The following is a 9,554-nucleotide window of genomic DNA, read 5'->3' on the forward strand; positions in this document are numbered from 1 at the left end:
TGGTGTTTGAGATGGTGTGCAGTCCGAATATCCAAAATGACTCAACACCTTGTCAACATAGTGGGATTGCAGAAGTGTAATCCCACCCTCATTATCTCTCAGTAGCTTGATGTTCAAGATAACATCAGCCACACCAAGGTCTTTCATCTCAAAGTTCTGAGACAGAAACGACTTGACCTCCTCAATGACTTTGAGGTTCGTTCCGAATATCAGTATGTCATCAACATACAAGCACGGTATAACTCCTTCGCCCCCACCATGGCGATAGTATACACATTTGTCAGCCTCATTAACAACGAAACCAACAGATGTCAGAGTTGTATTGAACTTATCATGCCATTGCTTAGGTGCTTGCTTCAGGCCATATAAAGATTTCAGCAACCTACACACCTTTCTTTCCTGACCATCTATCACAAAGCCATCTGGCTGTTTCATATAGATTTCCTCATTTAGCTCTCCATTCAGAAAAGCCGTCTTAACATCCATCTGGTGGACGAGAAGACCATGCAAGGCCGCCAACGAGAGTAATACTCTAATGGTGGTCAGTCTAGCCATAGGTGAATAAGTATCGAAGAAATCTTCCTCTTCTTTCTCGCCATAACCCTTGGCCACAAGCCTAGCCTTGTACTTTTCAATCGTACCATCGGGCCTAAGCTTCTTTTTAAACACCCACTTACATCCCAATGGTTTGCAACCATAGGGACGCTCAGTGATCTCCCATGTCCCGTTAGCCATGATGGAATCCATCTCGCTACGGACCGCATCCTTCCAGTAGTCAGCTTCTGGAGAGGCATACGCTTCTGAAATAGAAGTAGGAGTATCATCCACGAGGTACACGAAGAAATCATCACCAAAGGTCTTTGCAGTCCTTTGTCTCTTGCCCCTACCAAGGGTTTCCTCGTCATCCTCCTCAGGATTTTCATCATGTGTTTGTTCATAATATTCCATAGGGATGGCAGGTCCAGGAGTCTCCTCAGATTCCTGTCTAGAAGTGCTTTGCATATCTCTCATAGGAAAAATATCCTCAAAGAATGTAGCATCCTTAGACTCCATAATTGTACCGACCTTCTGGTCAGGTACCTCAGATTTCACTACTAGAAATCTATAGCCAACGCTGTTCTTAGCGTAGCCCAAATTAACGCAGTCCACAGTCTTTGGTCCAAGCTTACGCTTTTTGGGGATCGGCACATTAACTTTCGCCAAACAGCCCCAAGTATGCAAGTACGAGAGTGTTGTCCTTCTCTTTGCCCATTTCTCATAGGGAGTGATCTCATTATCCTTTGTCGGAACTTTATTCAGGACATGACGCCGTCAATATAGCCTCCCCCCACCATGCCTTGGATAAACCCGATGTATCTAACATGGCGTTAACCAAATCAGTTAGAGTACGGTTTTTCCGCTCGGCAACCCCGTTTGACTAGGGTGAATAGGGAGGCGTCCTCTCATGAATAATGCCATGTTCCGCAAAGAAGGAATCAAACTCACTCGAGAAGTACTCTCCACCACGATCTGACCGGACTCGTTTAATTTTCTTTTCAAGTTGATTCTCAACTTCTGCCTTATAGATTTTAAAGTAGTGTAGAGCCTCATCTTTAGTATTTAACAGATACACATAGCAATATCTAGTGGAATCATCTATCAATGTCATGAAGTATTTCTTTCCACCTTTAGTCAACACACCATTCATCTCACAAAGATCAGAATGTATGAGTTCTAATGGTGCCAAGTGTCTCTCCTCCGCGGCCTTGTGAGGCTTGCGAGGTTGCTTAGCTTGCACACATGAAAGGCACATAGAACCTTTGGCTAAAGTAAAACTCATTATTAAATCCAACTTGGCTAGCCGCGTCATAACACCGAAACTAATGTGACAAAGACGTGAATGCCAAACTTCAGATTCATTAACATTTGAATGAACATGGTTCACGACTTTATTACAAAAGTCTGCGAGGGAAAGGCGGAACATCCCTCCGCTCTCATAACCTTTTCCAACAAAGAGTCCATATTTCGTAACAACTAATTAATTAGACTCGAAAACCAACATAAACCCTTCTCTACATAGAAGGGAGCCACTAACGAGGTTCTTCTTGATGGCGGGGACATGTTGCACGTTCTTCAGCTGCATGATCCTTCCCAAAGTAAACTTCAGATCGACCGTGCCAACACCATGAACAGAAGCACTCGCGCCATTCCCCATCAATACAGACCCGTGGCCTGTGACCTGGTAAGAAGTGAACAATGAAATGTCAGCACACACATGTACACCTGCACCTGTGTCCACCCACCAATCGTAGGGCTGAAACACTGAAAAAACAGTAAATAAATTACCGTACCCAGGTGCACCATTCTCATTGTTGTCCACAATCATGTTGACGGACTTGGAGTCTTGTCCTGACTTCTTGTACTTGTTTGGGCACTTGTTGGCCCAATGTTCAGCCGAACCACAAGTAAAGCAGCCCTCATCCTTCTTGTTCTTCTTGAAGGTCTTCTTACCCTTCTTCTTAAAGTCGGTATTGTGTTGGACACCGTTCTTTCCCTTGGGCTTGTGGGAGTTGAAGTTCTTCTGGTTCACCATGTTGGTGACAGAAGTCCCTTCGGCCCCTTTTCCGTGCGAGTCCTTTGCCCTTGAATTCTGCTCAACACTTAGATGGCCAATGACATCCTCCACAGAGAATTCATGCCTCTGATGTTTCAGAGTGGTGGCAAAGTTCCTCTAGGAATTAGGGAGCTTAGCGATTATGCAGCCCGCGACAAACTTGCCCAGTAACTCGCACTTAAGAAGTTCAAGCTCCTTAACAATGCATATTATCTCATGAGCCTGCTCCAATATAGGACGGTTTTCAACCATCTTGTAATCGTGGAACTGCTCTATAATATACATCTCGCTCCCGGCATCGGCTGCCCCGAACTTAGATTCGAGCGCCTCCCACAAGTCCTTGGCGACATGCACATGTAAATATGCGTCGACCAGTTTATCTCCGATCACGCTAAGAACTGCTTCGAGAAACACAACGGTAGCCTCCTTGAACGCCTTCTCCTGTTTAGGAGCAATCGTTCCCGTGGAGACACCGGTGACCGAGAACACGTTCATAGCCGTGAGCCATAAAGTGGTCTTAGTCTGCCAACGCTTAAAATACGAACCGATAAACTTATCCGGTTTCAGTGCAGCGGCAAAGCCACTTGCCGAGAAATTCCTACACATAATAGGTTTTTGGATTGTTGAGTAAATAGGCAATTTCTCAATTAAATTAATCCACGAGTAAAACACTAGCATGGCATTGACACAAATAAACGCATACTGATATTCAGTCAAACTAGCACATACTACGCTAATTGCCGAAAGATCTACGTATAACGCTAGCATGGCTAAAACAGAAAACAGTAGGAGCGGGATAAACGAGTTATACCCTCCAGTAGGCCATGCAGAGGCCGCGGCTTTGGTGGCAGCAGCGGCGTCCTCGGCGGCCTTCTTGTCGGCTTCAGCTTTCTCGGCGGCGGTACGTTCGGCGTCGGTGGACATGGTGATGATGAAGGCGACACGGATGTAGAGGAAGTAGACGATCGGAAGCGAGCAGTCACGTAATCGCTGCCCAAAATCCTATTCGCCCCTCACCCCGTACAGGAACCAGAAGGGCGTGGTTTCGGAGACCTGCTCTCCCGTCGACCGTGTACGCGGCGGACGGGATGGAGTCACCGGCGGCAGTAGCAGCAAGGGAACGCGTGGAGCAGATGTGATCTGCTCGTGGCGGCTAGGGTGAGGAGACACCGCACACTTATATAGGCACAGCCGCGTGGAGAGACGTGGGCTCGACCCACGTCCGAGTCCGTGACAGCCCACGATCCGACGTCTCAGATCGTGGCCCAGCTGTCAGAGAACTCTCCGTTAGTGACTGGCAAAAATAAGCGCGTAGATGTGAGCTTGGCTCGGCTCAATCCCGCAACCCCCGTCGCGTCGCGTCGTGACGAGGCGTGGCGTGGCGAGGCGGGCGGCGGAGGAGGAGTGCGTAAGGGCCTCTTCTCTTCTCAAGCTCCAATAGCATGTAGAAGAGAAACCCTTATAAGGAGGTCCAACTCCTCTTCCACTTCCGGGGTGGGACTAAACTTCCCACTGCACCTAGTGCCATATAACCCACATGGGCCCTTAGAGATTTTTCAGAAATTGCTATATGGGCCTAGAGCCCATCTCAAATTTCAGCAACCTACACGTATAAAGGGCAGTTCCGCGAGACATACCCACACACCCTCGACACTACGACAGCCGACGCACGAACACGGCGACTCGCCGATCTTCGCCGAAAGAGCCATAGCAGTACCACACCATACCAAACTCGTTGAGCTTGCGCCAGATCGTGGGGATCACCTAGCAAACTGAGAGATTAAGATCGGAAGACATCTCTTCCATCCCATGGAGACCGTCCAGCAAACGGAGAGATTAAGCGAGGTAGAAGGAGGCCAAGTACTCCCCCATGCTCGCCAGGGCCGTCAAGGCGAAGGCGGCACGCCTCTCCGCCTCGGATGTTGGCACGACCATCAACCGCGCTATCCAGGAAGCCCGTCTCCATCAGTCCGACGCCCCTCCCGCATCCGCCGAAGACCTTGCTGCCATTGCGCTGCTCTGCGGCGCCGACGACGACCAGGTGGACGCCATCCTTGGATCCGAGGCCTCTACCTCTGGTGACGATGAGGCTCCATGATCTGCACCTTCTGCGACCTTGGCCCAGTGGCGCGTTCTTGCCCGTCTCCGCCACCGTTAGCTTCCCCGATCGTTGCTGCCGTTTACATGTACTTTTGGTTGTTGAAAACGCTGTTGCCTGTACCACTGCCACTCCGGACCCCACGCGTCACTTTTGTAACTGTACGCCTGTTGTACCCCGCCTTTGCTATCTGGTGCATTAACAAACCTTATGAGTAATGACACCTTTTTAATTTGCTCCTGGAATGTACGTGGCCTTGGCGATGATGATAAATGCGCTGACGTTCTCTCCGAACTAATGACGACTAAACCACACGTAACCCTCTTGCAAGAATCAAAACTCGAAAACCTCCCTGCACCTAAACTAAAATCTTTCTGCCACGCACGTTGGATCAAGCTTTCTCGCTGCCAGCCGTCGGATCCGCTGGTGGCACTATCTCTGCCCTCAACTCCACCCTCTTCCAAGTCGTCTCTTACTCACACCTAACCTTCTCTTCTACCCTACTCCTACGCACAGCTGTCTGCGCCCAACCCATTGCTATCACAAACATCTACGCTCCATCATCATGATCACTCAAGCAAGCTTTCTTAAGCGAGCTCTCGTCCATCTCGCAATCCAACGACACCCCCGAATTATTGCTGGGGACTTTAACCTCATCCGCTTCCCGTCTGAGAAAAACAACCCTGCGTTCCACCACGCTGAAGCCACTGCCTTTAACCAAACCTTGGATGATCTAGCCCTCATCGAACTGCCCCTACTCGATCGCAGGTTCACCTGGTCGAACAATCGTGCTACTCCCACATTAGAACGACTAGATCGGGTTTTCTTTAACCTAGCGTGGGCAGATGCCTTCCCTAACACCTCCCTGTCCTCTCGCACACGCTTCATGTCCGATCACGTCCCACTCCTCATCCATGTCACCACCACCATCCCACGTTCCAATTTTTTCAAATTTGAACCGGGCTGGGCCACTTCACGGCCTTGCGGTGACATCATCAACCAAATTTGGGCCTCTCTGCCCTCACCACCTTCCAACGCTGCCGCTTCCCTCGTCGTCGCGCTTAAAAAATCACGTACCCGCCTCAAAAAATGGGCGCGCTCGCGCATTCCCACCCCCCTCTGCGAAGCCCGCTACCACGCTGCCATCTCTGCCCTAGATCTCATGGAGGAAAACAGACCTCTATCTTCCTCAGAGTCTCTCACGCGCAAAATCATCGTCTCCATACTCAAATGCACCATCCAGGAAAAAATGTCATATTGGCATTGGCGTGCAAAGGTTTCACGTGCCATAAACGGTAGTGAGAACACTAAGTTCTTCCACATGTCTGCCTCTCAACGCCTATGCAAAAACAAAATCTTCACCCTCTCTCGAGATGGCTCTGATTACTCTGCTCACCAGCAAAAAGCTGAAATCTTACGTGACTTCTTCGTGTCACTAATTGACACCGCCTTTCAGACATCCTGGGCCTTTGATCTAAATTCTATTTACCCACAGCCGGTGGCCGGGTTACACACCTTGATGAGCCCTTCTCCGAAGAGGAAATCAAGCTCGCCTTCTTCACAATGAATCCCCAAGCTAGCCCTGGACCGGACGGGTTCGGACCCTCTTTCTACAGATCCTTCTGGCCTTTAGTCAAAAATCCAATCCTGTCCTTCTTCTCCTTATTCCATCAAGGCTTAGCAGACACTGAACGCCTAAATCGTGCCCACATCGTCCTCCTCCCCAAAAAAGAGGCGCCAACCACGCCGGACGGCTTTAGGCCCATCTCACTACAAGACTGCCCGATCAAAGCTGTCGCCAAAGTGATCACTTCTCATCTAAAGCCGCTCATCCCTCTGCTGGTTCATGGCAACCAGACTGGCTTCATCTCTGGAAGAAACATTGCCGAAAACTTTGTGTTTGCAACTGATCTTATTAGCTCTTGCCACACACGAAAAAAACCAATGATGATCTTTAAGTTAGACTTCAAAAAAGCTTTCGATTTAGTAGCATGGCCTGCCCTCGACAAAATCCTGGAAGTTCGTGAGCTCTCACTTCTCTTCCGCAGTTGGATAGAGAATCTTCTCCACACAGGCAAAACGGCAGTACTTTTGAACGGGATCCCAGGCAATTGGATTCAATGCAAAAATGGGTTGAGGCAGGGAGACCCTGTCTCACCCTACCTCTTCCTCATCGTAGCCGACCTTCTCCAACAACTCATCGTCCAGAACTCTGACCCGTTCCTCCACCACCCCATCTTCTCCCACCTACCCCCACTGTCCTCCAATACGCCGATGACACACTCATCGTCGCAGCCGCCTCTCCCTCAGCCGCCTCAACCCTTAAAATTCTCCTAAACAATTTCGCACACGCCACGGGCCTCGCCATCAACTTCTCCAAAACTACCCTAGCCACGCTACACACAGACGATGACACCACTGCTTCCATCGCCCTTTCCATGGGGTGTTCATGCGCCTCCTTCCCGCAAATATACCTCGGTCTCCCTCTCGCTCCGACCAAACCTCTCACCAATGTTTTCAACCCCCTAGTAGAGCGTGCTAGGAAACTTCTTACCGGCTGGCGGGCCAAACTTCTCGATAAAGGCGATCGACTTATACTCATCTCCGCGGTTCTGGATTCAATCCTCACCTACTTCATGTCTGTCTTTCGCATCCCAAAGAAAACAATCAAAACTTTGGACTCGCTGAGAAGGGGTTTTTTTTGGGCAGGAGAGGATGCCTGCTCAGGTGCTCAATGTCTTATTGCTTGGAAAAATGTCTGTTTACCAAAAAAATTCTGTGGTCTAGGGCTTAAAAACTTACATGTTCAAAACAACCGCCTTCTTATGAAATTTGCAGATAAAGCTCTCTCCACCGCCCAAACACCTTGGCTTGAGTGGCTTGATCTTCAACATCCGAACGCCTTAGTATCCCCTCCACCACATACCTCCTTCCTGTGCGGCACCATTTCACAGCAAATCACCACTCTCCAAAATATTTCCTTCGTGCTCACAAATAGCGGCTCACATACTTATTTTTGGTTAGACACGTGGCTGGCCCCTCAACCACTTGCCATCACCTTCCCCCACCTATTCTCACACTCCACCTTACAGCTGGTTAAAGTGGCTAACATTTTGCGTTTCAGCATTGAAGCTAACCTCCGTAATCGCCTCTCCCTCACGGCAGAACAAGAGCTTGTGTCGCTTCTAGCTATTTTGCAGGACTTCGTGCCATCGGCAGGGGAAGATCAACGGTTCCTACGACATGGCATTTGCTTCTCCACCAAGCATGCATACTGTGTCCTCATGGCTCGGCCTGAGACCGATCTCATGGTCCCTCTCATATGGAGTGCCAAGGTTCCTCGGAAACTAAAAGTATTCGCATGGTTACTCTTCAAAGACCGGCTCAACACTAGAGTTAACCTTGCACGCAAGCATATCATCGACTCAGACATATGCCCTCGATGTGCTACGACAACCGAAGACTCCAACCACCTCTTCATCACATGCCCTCTTGCCAATAGGATTTGGCAACGCATGGGGCTCCTACCAACTTCCAGCGACATCACAGATCTGTGGGACGTCCCTATCCCTCCTCACCTCCCAACCACAGCATGGCCTTCGGTCCTACTGGCCTTGCTTTGGATGACTTGGACAACACGTAATGACATGGTTTTTAGATCGATAGACCAAAGCTTTGTAATAACCTTGAGGAACCTTATTTCTGCTTTGGACCTCTGGTCACATCGTCTTGTGAGTTCACAAGACAAGGAGGACGTCTTCTCGTGGCGTTCCTACCTCTCTGCACGTTGCACCATGCCTATGTAATTCTGTACTCACTGCCACGGCAGTCCTTTGAGTAATATATTCAGGTGGGGGAGCTCCCCCCCGGTGATTCTAAAAAAAAAGAAGACGACACTTCTATGCCGGACGTGTTGCAGCATGCGACGCACTTACCCGCTGGTGAGCAATCGATTCAAATCTTTAATATTTCTTTCTAATGTGGATAATTTTTTTACGGATGTGGATAAATTATTTTGCACTGTATAGATCATTATTATAGAATCCTTTTCTCAAGCACGCGCCGAAAAACATAGTAGGAGAAGCAATTGACTGGCAAACCTGTCAAGCAAAACCAAAGCTAAAACACCGAAAAGAAACACAGACAAAGCCTAAACACATATTCACCGTATATCAATGGAACTTGATTCGAGCTTGGAGGTATTTCGTAGGGTTTACCTAGTTGATTTAATTAATTACACCCACAAAAAATATTTAATTAATTGGATATTTGCAAATGCACCGGGAATCAACCTATACACATTCACTCTAGTTGTATGCTTGGTAAGCACAGCGTAAAAGGCAAAAAGGATAAACTCCTAGAAGATGCATTAATTATGTATTTTGTAACATATTAATAAGATAAAAAAGTTTCCATATATCCATGTTTGTGCATTGTTATCATATTATTCGTTTTATCAGACAACTGCTTGAGACATTCTTGTTAGAAAGCATGCTTATAAAAATAAAAGATAACTATAGGTTGGATGTTGTTTTTTCTGAATCCCTGCATTGACAAAAACATATGACTCTGCATACTTGTTTTTTCATGCTTCATAATTTTTGTGCAAACATTTTGAAGAAAAAGAGAAGACTTGATTGAAATTTATAAGATGTTTAATCTCTTGCTAAGCATTTCCGGGTTTATTAGACCCCATTGTATTTTGGGTAAAACATTGACTAAAGGTTTGACCAACAAAATATATTGTATACGTAGTAAAAATAGAATCACTGAAAACTTCATTCAAATATGAATCGGACAATAAAATTTTTGTGGCATCTTCTAACTTATGTTTTGCTATTTTGAACTATGTCAAACTTTGAC

This window comes from Aegilops tauschii, chromosome 4 (assembly GCF_002575655.3).
Source record: "Aegilops tauschii subsp. strangulata cultivar AL8/78 chromosome 4, Aet v6.0, whole genome shotgun sequence".
In the NCBI taxonomy this organism is placed as follows: domain Eukaryota; kingdom Viridiplantae; phylum Streptophyta; class Magnoliopsida; order Poales; family Poaceae; genus Aegilops; species Aegilops tauschii.